Here is a 13,791-nt window from a genome sequence, read left to right as displayed (position 1 = left end):
ATTTTATCCCAAACGGATATGTCCGAGCCAAGAATCGAAAATTGACCCTTAGAGAGAGGAATTTTTGCCCAAATTTTGGAAAATCACGAGAGAGGAAATATTGAATTTCGTGATTTTTGTACCCTTACAGAGACTCAATTTTCATTTTAATGGTTTTTGTAACCCTTTGAGAGACTTTCGAGGGTCTTTAAAAGGGACCCTTATGGCTCGCACATACCCGGCACCCATTTTGCCTAAGTACATGCAACCCAGTGATGTGAATCGTCCATTGTATTCATATTGTTTTGATTTTGTTTTCCTCTTGGAATATCAATATCTAAGAATAATAAGAGGGATCGTGACTCAACAACGTCTCTTCCAAAATTTGTCATTTTCTCTCAATTTTCGAATATCTTTCCCGGCGTATCTTAGCTTTTCTATATCTTTCACTAAGTCACTTAACTATCTTACCAGGATAACCAGATTATATTTTCTCCTCTTCAACACTGATTCCCACTGACAGAATGCATTTGAGTGCTCCTGGAGGGGTGGGAATGACTTTTTTGTTGATATTTCTTTTCGTATGCTCTCCCATAGATCAATGTTTTAACCAATAGACGGAATTCTTTGCGAAATTTGTAATCCATTAAACTGTATATGATACCGTTGATAAAACAACGCATTGAGCCCAAACCAGTGACGAAAATCATGTAGATTCTTGTTTGAAGGGAGAATTTGAAGTAAAGATTCAAAGTGTGCCAGATATTTGTTGGTGCATTGACAACAAAGAAAGAGACAGTGATTGCCAGTAGAATATGTACTTTTATACGCCTGGTTTTCTCTTTACGCTGGTGACGAATTCCGGTTAAGCGATGTCGTACCTTGTAGCACATGGTTGTTCCACTGTGGCAAATCTTACGGATAGTTTTACTACCGATTTTCAAGACCACGTGCGATTTCTTCGAATGAGGACACAATTCTTCATTTTCATCACGTGTACTTCCAACGGAGCTTGCCATATTACTCAGTTGCCTTTTCTCCGTAACAAGGTACGTGTTGCAATCACCAGCGACGGACGACGCCTTGGTGATGAAGGACGCTTCAGAAGTATTTCCATCAAGCCTGTTATTATTCAATTGGCCGGGCGGCGTTTTAATTTGCACGTGCATCGACATTTTCTTCGTGTGACGTCGAACGAAATGGTAGATATGGCAGTGGAATAAAGTGCTTAGCAACAGCGGGATCACCATGAATACAACAAAATAGAAAATAGTAACCACCTTGTTCAATAATGGGTCCATTTCTTCTGCACATGCGCCAAAGTGATCATGAATCTTGAGTGAAAGGAGAATGGGGAGAATTACAATAAACAAAAAAACCCAAATGAATATACCAACTAGAAGAATGCTTCGATTTCGGAGTTTGTGAGTTAATGCGTTGATGACTCAAGATAACGTTCGATTGCGAGTAACAACATGAGAAGGATCGGGACACCTGCAGACATTGCCGACAATGCGTACACAATACGACACACTGCCAGTGAATGCACCCACACGAAGTTATTCAAATACTTCTCAACTTCGAAAGAGAGCAGGCATGCATGGATGAGATCTGCCAACGCGATCTGAAATCATTCAAAAGAAACCATTGAGATCATTGATATAATTTTACAAGATTGAAATTATTAATTATAATTTTCATACCTTTAACAAAGTATTTATACTATTTTTGGTGTGTTGTTTTTAATGCAAGTATTGCTATTGTCCATTAGAAGGTCAGTAAACGCGGGAAAATATATATGCGTAGAGTCAAGGCGTCAGCAGGGCGGTTTACGGCAGTGCTTACTCCACCCCAGGCTAACCACCGTTTTCAAATTTATCCCGCCTCCTAAACTACTCCTTTCTTTATTGATCTAATGTAGGATCATCTATGTGGGCTCGTGAATTATCAGAGCTTTTTTTGCATTGCAACACAGTCAAAATGGGTTTGAGAAGATTTAAAGATTTTAGAGATGATATATTATTTTAGATTATATTTACATCTACATCCAAGATAAAGGCTATGTTCATCAGGAACCAATAAATTTGCTCTATTGCAGATCATACCATTTTTACAGATTAGAGGTTTTATATCTACTTCAAATCATGGATTTATTATAGAGACTCTGGATAAACATCGAATGAAACGGTGGAGAGCGAAGTATTGTCTTTCTATTGTTTCAGAAAACAATCAATGTACAGACTTTGTCCGCAAAGGTCAACTGTCATGGCGGACTCTGATTTTGAAAAATGATTAATACTGTTATTTCTAAAAAAATTTAAAACGTCATAACGACGTATACAGTGGAACCTTTAATTAGCGGACACCATCGGGGAAAGGGGTTAGTGTCCGCTAATTAGAAGTGTTCGCCTTTTAGAAACTTTTGATCTCGGAGCTCCAATATTGAAATTATGCCATCCCAGGGTGTCGAAAATACAAAATTGGGGTCTAAAGTACTTATCTGCAGACACTAGGCCATAGAAGAACAAGAGAAATGTTATTAAAACGCAACAATTTAGTTTTTAACAAATAAAAGAAAATCCGTGATTTATGATTTCTTTAGCCCACCTAAATTCGTTGAATGGGTCAAGGGAAAACTGGAAATTTGTAGAAATAATTTGAATAATAAGACTAATAAGTGCTTGAAATAAAAATATCTAAAAAAAGTTTTTTCGATTTTGGACGTCTGTGACCCGTTTGATATTCAATGTCCGCTAATTGGAGAGCTAAAATAGGGGTTTTGGCCATTTCGTGCGAAAAAATTTGTCCGCTTATCAGAGGGTCCGCTAATTGAGTGTCCACCTTTTAGAAACTTTTTTATGAGGATTTGACTAGGAAACAGCCGGGGAAAATGAAATTGTCCGCTTATCAGAGGTGTCCGCCTTTTAGAGTGTCCGTTAATTGGAGGTTTTACTGTAATTAGTAATTAACTAGATGAGTTTCAATCTCGGAGGAAAACTGAAAGTCTCATTTGGGAATTGGATAAGTGTATTTTGATGAGAAATGCAATTAAAATGCTACGAAAAATCATTTAATGGCGGAAGGAGGGTGAACAATAATGTCATTACTGCGGACAAGGCTTGTACATGAGAAATTTGCAAAAATCAGCCCGTTGTTTTTCCAGTGTCTATAATAATTCCATGTTCAAATAAAAGCTTTTTTTCATTTTTAAGTAATAAACAATAAAAGTGCTCCTTTGCAATAGCCATTGATCGGACCTGTCATTTTCCAAAATCAGTCCTCGCAAAAAAATATAAGTTTTGTCGAAGCTAGTTACTGGCCAAAGTTAGTAACCACAAATTTCCTTTCAATTGTTTAACAGCCAATAGAATTCTGCGGACAGATTTGGCATCTACAAAAATACCCGGCTACTCTGTTATTTCTATCAAGATTTCTACATTATTATTTTTTTTAACTAAATGCTATACTTCGAAACCACACGAACAGAGTAGACGGGTCTCCCAGCTAGGGTGTTCATTACTGTTAGAAAAGCTTTTACCTGTAAAATAATGAAATGGTAGGAAGAGATTCTACGTTGTCTCACAAATTTGTTGCCACGTACCACAATCACCAAAATATTGAAAATGATACCTAATACCATTGAAACTGCTTTCATCCAAAACAAAGCATCAATAATGGTCTTCAAATTCATGTTTAGTGTTGAGATAGCATGGTTAGGGGTAGATATGGCGGTTACGTTGTCGGTGCAGTTAGAAAATAAATTTGAGTTTGTTGATGAGGTCAAATTTGTTGAATTGACCGTGCAAAGCGTTTGATTTGTCGGAATGGCGAGTTTGAATGTGAAATTTCTCAGTTGCTATAAAATAAGAGAGAATTAGATTATAAGACTAGTTAATAAATCAAAAGTAATATTTTTAAACTGGGAACAAAATCCTTGTAACAAGATTCCTGGAACAGGCACGGCGCAACGGATACGGCAGGTACGGTGGCCATCGTACTAGATTTTCACAGAAAAACACAGAAACTTTTCTCTTCGTCGGTAAGATCACAATGAAATCGCTTAAGTTTCCTCATTCGCCGTACCAGATATAAATATTAAATAATAAAGATTCTTTACGCTGGCAAAAGCAATAACAATGCAAAATATTTCCCCGTTGAAAATGTAAACCATTTGCTTACATTTCATCAAAGCATCCCAAATTGGTGGTCTGCATTATTGCCACCGCAGGAAGCCTAAAGCTTCCGAAGATGGCATTCATAGCTTCACGCATAAGGAAGTTGGGCAAACATCTCATAATCTTGCACGCATTTTTCAGTATTTTAGTTCCGGTTAAATGGTGTCCGGTAACATTCTTAGCTTGACTGTATTTCTATTGTTTTATCATCATTAAAAACACTTTTCCGGATTTGTTTTGATCTGATTACCCATTTTCAAAGCTCTATATGTCTTTTTTATTACCTTAGGGAGTCAAATTAAGGGAAATTCCTTTTTTGTCGGGAAATTCCCTATTTGAACCACAAATAGTTATTAACCACTCTGAGGAACGCAAATTAGAAATATGTATCCTTTTAAAAACTTGTCGTGTGACTGTTACATTAAAGAGGCAGTTTAGTACAGTAGCGTTTATAATATAAACAAACCATAGTATACCATTATTTTGGTAATAAAAGAGATGAAAAAAACAGATAAATAACTTTACATATCTATGTGATGGACACAAATTGCTTGAAATTGCTAATATTCGTAGACTAAATTTTGCTTCAGATGAGATGCCATTCTAACAGAAGTAACGGCTATCAGTAACATTTCTTTCCAAATTCAACAACTTATTTGATCGTTCTTCTGCGGTGGCACTTTAATAAAAATTATGGCTAGTGTAATTTTAGTAAAAAGAAGAGCTTTTAAGAGAGAACCAAAGTTTTAACCCATTTACACTCTGCATACATTCAATGAATGATTTAGGTTGGAAAACTATACGCCTTAAACAAAAACCACCCAACGGCAAGAATCAAACTATTTACTTATAAGGACACCCTTGTCTCAGTTCCCCGATGGAGCTTGAAAAACAAAACAAGATGAATAAAGCATCATTATTTCCCATCTAAAGTAACCAATTCTAGCCTCTTCGGCTTTTAAACTAACTTGTGATTCTGGGTCTTCCATCTATTTACAAAGCTCGCTCAAAACTGTGCACATGTATTTAATAAACCCCTGTGTCACAGACCCGCAGGGATTCCAGCTCCATATTGGAAAATTTAGTCAAATTTCGTCCCCGGTGGAAAAAATACCCGACAATTTCAGCCCCCCACAAATGGACTTTAATTTCATCTCCATTCGAAATTCTATGTGTAAAGCCACCATTCCCAATAGTTTTATAAAGCTTGGAACAATATAATCTTTATCCCTATTGGGAATTCGACAACAATTTTTTTCCTGCTGTGGGAAAAAAGTAAAAACCAAAATTAAAACAAAATTATCTACCTCCATGGCAAATGTATTTTGATGAATAGTATGAAACAAGCGTTTTAATTTTTATCTCCCAGTCTTCAGAAGTTTGTCGTTTTTTCAATTCAACTTGTAAAATTAATTTACCAAGCAAATTTTTTAACTGTTTTTTTTTGTTGAAGGTTTTATACCCTTTTTAGTAAAAAAAAAGGTCCAGAAAGTTCTTTTATATTATATGAATTCCCTTTGTGAAAACGTGATTGTTTTATTTTTCAAATTATTGTGGACTTATGAATATTGCACCCGGGGGGGGGGGGGGCACTCAAGGTAAATGACCTACCAGACGTTCGGCCCTTAAGGGTAGGTTTTTCATAGTTCAGTTAGTGCACTATAAGGGTAGGAAATTACAAGACTACACTGAACTGCACTGTAAGGGTAGGAAATTTTGGTAAAAGGCCAATTTTTTGGTAAAATTATCACAAAATTGGTCAATTTTGGAGGAAAAATTCCACATTTTCTTGGAAAATTGCAAAAATTTCGCCCTTACGGGCGAGAAATTTTGAAAAAGTGCACTGTAAGGGTATGATTTTTCATGGAAATTCACTGCACTGTAAGGGTCCGATTTTAGAAGCCAAATTTTGGGCCGAACGTATGGTCGATTTCAGATCGAGTGCCCCCCCGGGATATTGCATTATTTTGGACGACAATTTTTTTAAACAATAACTTTCCATATTTTATTAGTCTCTTCTGACGGCAAGTTGAAATTTCCCCTCATTATTTTAAGCGTGGCTAAGATAACCTAAGAAATAAAAATCCGTTAACACTTAATACACTCTCCCCTGTCAGGGCCAAAACTTGTCAACGTTTTTTTGGGTATTATTTGATGATATTACTCCTAGAGTAGAATTATCCATTAACACTGATATATACTACTAAAGTCATGCAGTTCCTGCGGATGATCCTAAATGAGGCCCCCAAGCGGTTAGCGTTATTACATGATTTGGGAATTTTTTTTTCGTGATTGTGTGATGAGAGGTCAAAACGTGATCGTGATTGAAGACAAATAAACCAGCTGCGCTGGAAGGTCGCCTAAATGGGATAGCTTTTTAAAGAGCTTAAAAGTTTGAAAAAAGTAAAAGGACGAAAAGCTTAACACTGTAACACGTGATTTACGAATGTGCAAAATCGTTAAAAAGCAATGTGCTGAAGTTGATTTTTAAAGTTAATGTTAGAAAAGATAAAATGAGATTGGAATCAGCCTGAAAAATATTCTTCAGAAACAAATATGTAATATAATATTATTTTTGTCAACCCTAAAATCTTAAAGGTTTTCAGAAAGTTATCATTTTTTTAAATTGACATTAGGTGGGATATGGTGAAAATAGTCTAAATTTGTTCTGAAGGGATAAAAAAACCGTTTGAGTTAAGGAAACATTCAAGTTATAGGGTTTGAGTTGGAAGACGGTCACTTAATCATATCATGTTTAACTTACTGTATATCAATGGATGTTTCTTGTTGTACAATTAAAAATAGTTGCTAGAAAGTGTCAATAAATTATTATAATAAATCTAATAATACAGTTGAAGTAATCTTAACAAAAGTAAAGATTTTGGAGGGAATTTAATATGACTGCGAGCTTGAAAAATCAGAGCAGCTAAAAGAACACTATTTTTATCTCTGGTAAGTTCCGGAGCTCTTCGCGGAGCAAAGTGATTCTTAACACAGCTCCGGAGTTCCGGTGCAGATCAATTGTCGTAATACAAGAAAAACGACACTTTTTGCTCAGGACGTTTCTGGAGCGCCGGGAGGGTCCAAAACTAAATTCCCGCCAAAATTTCTTCTTATAATGTAGGTGCAAAATGTCACGTTGTGTAATTAAAACTCCAGCAAATATCTTGATAACTCCATGTTTCAATGGATGGATGCTAGGGGAAACAACAACAATAATAATCAAAAGGGCCATTCCAGAGAAAGAATACATAACGTCACTCTCATCTTTGACTAGATGCCAGTAGTCCCCTACATAGAGACATTGTATGTTTGTTCAAGAAATTTTAAGTCAATACTCGCAATGGTTACACAAAATTGCATGTCTTGGAACGGTGAATCATCAATCAAATCTTGCTTTAGCGTTTAGGTGATAAATGTTCTTTTGTTTGCTTCACTTCAAATCTGCTAATTGTAGCTAAGAAATTCATGGTACAACTTGATCTGGAAATTAATACATTGGTTAGGTTGCCATATGCAGTGAGTGATCTTGGTTGGGACATGCTATCAACTGCTATCATAGATTTCGAGTAATTGAAACAATAATAAACTTCTTCTTATCTAAAATCTATCTTATTTTTCTTGTCAACACAAACACATCCATCTTCCAAAACCAAATTTTAACCTCAAAAGTGATTCTAGTGAAAGGAGGTTTGTTTTCAACAACATCACGAGTGTGGTAGTTTGAATGGAATAATATCAATGAAGAACCATAAGTTTCAATTTCAATTTTGAAGAATCATTATAGACCTTTTTTCAAAGAGGACGTCCTGTTGAATAATTATGTACTCCAGCCATAAAAACAATGATAGAGCCATACATAATTACTGTATCATGCATATTGTAATAATCATGCATGGTTTAATCAGAGTCTGCTAAATTGCGTGGGTTGCGTGGGTGCGTGGGTGCGTGGGTCGATATTTTTGCGTGGGTCATTTTTTTGCGTGGGTGCGTGGGTCAAAATATTTTTTGCGTGGGTCAAAAATTTTGCGTGGGTCAATTTTTTTGCGTGGGTCGAATTTTTTGCGTGGGTCAAAATTTTTGCGTGGGTCATTATTTTTTGCGTGGGTCATATTTTTTGCGTGGGTCATTATTTTTTGCGTGGGTCATTATTTTTTGCGTGGGTCAAAATTTTTGCGTGGGTCAAAATTCTCTCTGTAATTCGAAAAAATGCCTTCCCTTTGAAATTCGAACTGGTCACATCCAAAATGTTGGATTTGTTTTACATAACACGTTTTGGTTTATTTTGTTTATTTTGCATAGCTGTACAGTTCCGTACTTTCTGAATAACAATATGGTGAATTAGTTCCAATAAACGAGGTCGGAAAGAATGTTTCCAACAAAGGAGTGTCTTTTTATAAGAGGAAGCTTTATAGAATCTTTTTAGAAGCTTTATAGCTTCTTATAGCACGCTTTAATCTTTTGGGTTTCCTTTGAGTGTTAAAGAACAAAGCAAATGGCGACAAAATCTGAAAATTTTTTCGTCCACCCCACTTGTAATTTCTCTGATTTAAGTACATTAAAGGCCAATTAAAAAAATTGGACGAAATAAAGACGCTGTACTTTTTTTCAAAGCAAGAGAAAAGGGAGGAAAAAATTCCATAGAAAGAAAAGAAGCGGTCATATCTCATTTTTTTGCTTAAAGTTATAGTGTTTATTTCCATGACACTGAAATCCTGAAATATAGCATGCTAAAATTCAAAAGTGTGATCCTGAAGTGTGTCTACAAAAATTAGACGGGTGTGTGTTGATTCTGTATAATGTTATAGTAAATAAGTGCAACTATGTAAAATAAACCACAAGGTGTTACTACATAAAAACTGTGTGCTTTTGTTTAGTTTTCGTAGATATATACACAACACATTTTTGTATAAGATAACTTGGAAATTTTAATTTGACAAAAAAAACATCTTAGCTAGCTCGAAAGTTTTAATTTAGTAAAAAAATCGAGTTAGCTAAAAAATCACCAACAAAAACTTTGACCCACGCAAAAAATAATGACCCACGCAAAAAATATGACCCACGCACAAAATAATGACCCACGCAAAAAAAATATGACCCACGCAAAAAAAATGACCCACGCAAAAAAATTGACCCACGCAAAAAAAATTGACCCACGCAAAAAATTTGACCCACGCAAAAAATACTTTGACCCACGCACCCACGCAAAAAAAAAGACCCACGCAAAAATATTAACCCACGCAAAAATATTGACCCACGCACCCACGCAACCCACGCAATTTAGCAGACTCGTTTAATCATTGTTTTTCTGCTGGACTACATAATTATTCAACAGGGTGGCCTCTTTGAAAAAAGGTCTATTGTAGAATCAAGAATTATCTGCTGCTTGCAGTAGAAACTGTTGACAACTTTCACGAGGCTTTTAATTATCTCCGTTATTTAGATTTCATAAAACAAGTGCGCTAACTACTACGGAGCTAATTAGAATCTCTACACCGCAAATACTGTCTGATAAGTTTGCGTGGCGTAATATAACAGAGATAAAACGGCTTATGCAAGAATTTACGCGGGAAATAATTTCCCGAATCACCGAACATTTAATTCCGAATCGGGCGACCAAACTTTCACAAAAAAAGTCGTATGGAGAAAACACCGAATTTAAAGGTCTCCTTCTTGCGTGAGGCGACCAAAAATTGCGTGATATCGTGATCAGAGTTGCAACTTGAGGGGCCTCCTAAAAGCTGTATAGAAAATAAATAAAACCAAAAAATTCATTTTTCTAGAAAAATGTCGACTTATAAATATAAATCATTAAAATATAATCAATTTCTCAAAATCGGTTCCGATTTATATGAAACACATCAAACTGAATGGTATAATACGTTTTATGTAAATAAGATTTATAGTTTTTGAGAAATTGGCCCGTATACCAAACTGTCCGCTAACCGGCCTAATGACTCTACTTTGTTGCAAAAGTTCATAAAGTTACACAATAGACACGTAGCATAATAGGCGTGCAAATTCTAATTTCAGTTTGCCGAGCTTACCTTTTTGATGTGGTTTTATCATAGGAACAGTCACTGTATGCCAAAAAATTGTTTCTTAAGTGCTTTTGGCATCTCTTGAAATCTAAGGCAACAAATTTACGTCATTTGCTTTAGGTTTATACGTGCTTTCCGGGTTGCTAGCTTCAAACTAAATCTACTAATTTCGACAGCAGAGAGCAATCTCTATCACACCAGCGCTCTGTAGACAATAGCAAATTTATGAATGTGTGTTTTTCTGCGACAGGAACAGTGAGATTTTGACTGACTGAGGACGAAGGTAAATCAGCCCTTTTAGATACATATAAACTCGCTAATCCTGTTCATTATACAGTCACTGTGTATATGTTCGTAGTCCGTTGTCCAAAGCAATCAGAGAAACATTCACTTCTAGGTCAATGTCTGTGAAAATCTAAGTGGAACTGGACTTAATATATCGCTAATTAAACTCAAATTCAAAGCGATAAATAACTAAGCACACGGTAGATCGTGCGTGACGAAATTTCACCGGGAAATGTGGTTTAATCTGAAACTTGCTGGATGGTATTTCATAGAAAAATAATACGTTGGTGGGGACCATTCAAAAAGTACGTACGCTCAAAAATGGCATTTTTGACTCCCCCTCCCCCTTGTACGCTTCAGCGTACGTACGCTTTTTAGTACACCCCCCTAACCAAAGTCAAAACTTGAAACTCTTGTAACAGTAGAATATGTAGGTATCCAATCGTATTTTTAACAAAGTCTCAAGAAATTAAAAGAATGTACAAGATGAACAAAAATACCAAAGGAGAAATGAAAAATAACAATTGAAAATATTGCCCTTTTCTCTCAAAAAAGACAGTTTAGGAAAAATTACGAGCGTACGTACTTCTCCTCAAGGATCCCCCTCCCCCCTCGTATGCTTTCTTACGCTTTTGGGAGTACCCCCTCCCCCTCTCGAGCGTACGTACTTTTTGAATGGTCCCGTGTTCAATAGAAATATATTGGGCAATGAAATAAAACCACATACCTTAGCCGTAGATCATTTCATAAATATATATCGACCAAATTCTAAAGTCCGAATTTCACACCAATATTTGTTTAAACCACTATTTATTAAGCTTTGGCTTTCATAATGTAATGAAATAAACATGGCGAAAATGCCTTAAGCTAAATAAAGTCATTCAGTTTTGGAATTCTCAATGTTTCCTGAGTTCTAAGGAGTTGTCAATTTGTAAAGTGTCGATTGATAGGGTTACTATTACTTTGAAGGGTCTCGTCACTATTTCGATATTTTAGTGTAAGGTCATTGAAAGGTATTCTTTTCTATGATGTAGAAAGAATCCCAATTTCCAAATGGAAAAAAGCCTTTCGTACTTTTTACTTTTTTGTTTCAAACATTCCCGTATTAATAGACTAACAAGCGTCTGCCTTATGAGACACAGAAATGTGGGAATAGTTCTTAAAAAGAGCAATGAATGGTCAAATGAAACGCCATTGTGTTTAGCAAACGTAGTGAGCGAGTGCAAACTTAAGCTGCAGTAAAATACGCTGACGTTGTTTACAAGCCTAACACCTCGATGACCGGTTAAATCCAGTGATGGATAGAATGAAGGAGCCAAAATGTCGATGTTGTGAGGGTCGAAAATCCAGCAGGGAAAATTCAAAACTTTAGTGAATTTTTTAAATGAGAATGAAAATTTCAAGGTATATTTTTAGCCGGAAACGATTTTTTTTGCCGATTCTCCCGGTGAGTGGGAGTCCCAGTCAATTTTTGTCGTCAACAGCGTGGCTAGAATGTTTCGAGATTCAAACATTCAAAAATCAAAGTTAAATAAGAGAACAACATGTCGGAAAAGTCGACTTTAAAAACCGACACACTTCCACGGAAATTCTGTTAGCAATTAGCCTAACTAATGTAAACGAATATGATATCTCTGTATCTACATCCACCAATTAAAAGATTTCCTTTTCTGGGGCTCGTCGTCGGTTGACGAAAGATTATTTTGAGCGTTATAAAAATAAATTTGTTTACAGTACACGCAATTAATAATAAAGACCTGAGGTTTTTTGGTATTTTCTCAGATTTCCCACTTAATTAAACTTCGTGCGTCAAATGTGGGCTTAATCCCCTAATTTAGAGATTAAAATTCCATGGTTTTGAAAACAATTAACATAGAATGAAGAAAACTTTGTGAAATATTGGAGTTTATACAGGAAGGCGTGATCTTTAAGCCTTAGGGTATCGTTAAAAAGCCACAAACTAAACTGTTATGTTGTTTCTAATAACTTTTGATTCTAAATATAATTTTATAAATTATTATCAAAATGAAATCTTTTGTATAAATTTATTTTATTGAGCTTCATTTTAAATATTATTAGTTCCTACTAAAATAGTCGAACGTGCGCAACGCACTGGGCTCAACTTCAGTGGCTTCAAATCATTCATAGGCCCAATTGTAGACCCCCAGATATTCACCCAATGAACAAGTGTGCCAAATTTCAACCGAATCCGATCATTTTGGAGGCCTGTAGACTGCTCCAAAGCTTTAGCCTCGTTTTGGCAAAAAACTCGTTCCCAGGCCCCCAAAATCAAAATTTTTGAAAAATGCAAAAAGCAACCCTAGATATTCACCCAATGAACAAGTGTGCAAAATTTCAGCCAAATCGAACAATTTTTGAAGTCTCAAGGCTGCCCCAAAGTTTTAGCCTCGTTTTGGCGAAAAACTCGTCCCTAGGCCCCAAAAATCAAAATTTTCAAAAATTAAAAAAACACCCCCAGATATTCACCCATAGAACAAGTGTGCAAAATTTCAGCCAAATCGAACAATTTTTGAAGTCTCAAGGCTGCCCCAAAGTTTTAGCCTCGTTTTGGCGAAAAACTCGTGACCAGGCCCCAAAAATCAAAATTTTCAAAAAATGAAAAAAATACCCCCAGATATTCACCCATAGAACAAGTGTGCAAAATTTCAGCCAAATCGAATAATTTTTGAAGTCTCCAGGCTGCCCCAAAGTTTTAGCCTCGTTTTGGCGAAAAACCCGTCCCCAGGCCCCAAAAATCAAAATTTTTGAAAAATGAAAAAAACACCCCCAGATAATCACCCAAGGAACAAGTGTGCCAAATTTCAGCCAAATCGAACAATTTTTGAAGTCTCCAGGCTGCCCCAAAGTTTTGGGACATACACACACACAGACAGACAGACACACACACACATTCTCAGATTCTAACTCAACTGAAGTTGAGAACACAATAAAGTTTAATTTTTCTTTAAATCTTATGTTACAACCCTTCCTCGTGTTCAAAATAGTGCACAGTAGCAATTACAATTTCCTATCATTCTCGTCAAAATTTCGGGGTTTGGGACTTTGCCTGCCACTAAGCTTTTGATATTTCTCGAGGCTCAAATAGACCTTTTCATAAATTACGTCACGAGCCTTGTATTCAAACAATTTCCATGGTGATCACATACCTTGAGGTATTGAATGGTTTTGTTATGAATAGTAAGTAGTTGTAATAAAATCTGCTAGGAGTTAATCACCATGGAAGTAATTTCAAAACGAGGCAAGTGATGTTTGTGACGTAATTTATGAAAAGGTCTACTAGCATAAAAATA

The 13,791-nt window shown here is 35.9% G+C and overlaps 1 long non-coding RNA gene across 1 annotated transcript in view; it reads right to left on the bottom strand.

Annotated features, from left to right (window-relative positions):
- Nucleotides 1–330: 330 nt before the first annotated feature.
- Nucleotides 331–13,791, bottom strand: part of LOC136799436 (uncharacterized) — a 28,490-nt gene continuing 15,029 nt past the window's right edge. Inside the window, exons 2-3 of the long non-coding RNA XR_010845524.1 lie at nucleotides 3,518–3,835; nucleotides 331–1,603 (exon numbers count right to left, since the gene is read on the bottom strand). This is a non-coding gene — a long non-coding RNA (uncharacterized lncRNA). The remainder of the gene's footprint in view (nucleotides 1,604–3,517; nucleotides 3,836–13,791) is intronic.

The sequence above is a fragment of the Clytia hemisphaerica genome, unplaced genomic scaffold, assembly GCF_902728285.1.
Source record: "Clytia hemisphaerica strain Z4C2 unplaced genomic scaffold, Clytia hemisphaerica genome assembly, whole genome shotgun sequence".
Taxonomy (NCBI): Eukaryota; Metazoa; Cnidaria; class Hydrozoa; order Leptothecata; family Clytiidae; genus Clytia; species Clytia hemisphaerica.
Note: the sequence above shows the minus strand (reverse complement) of the source record. Positions and strands in the feature narration are given on the sequence as shown.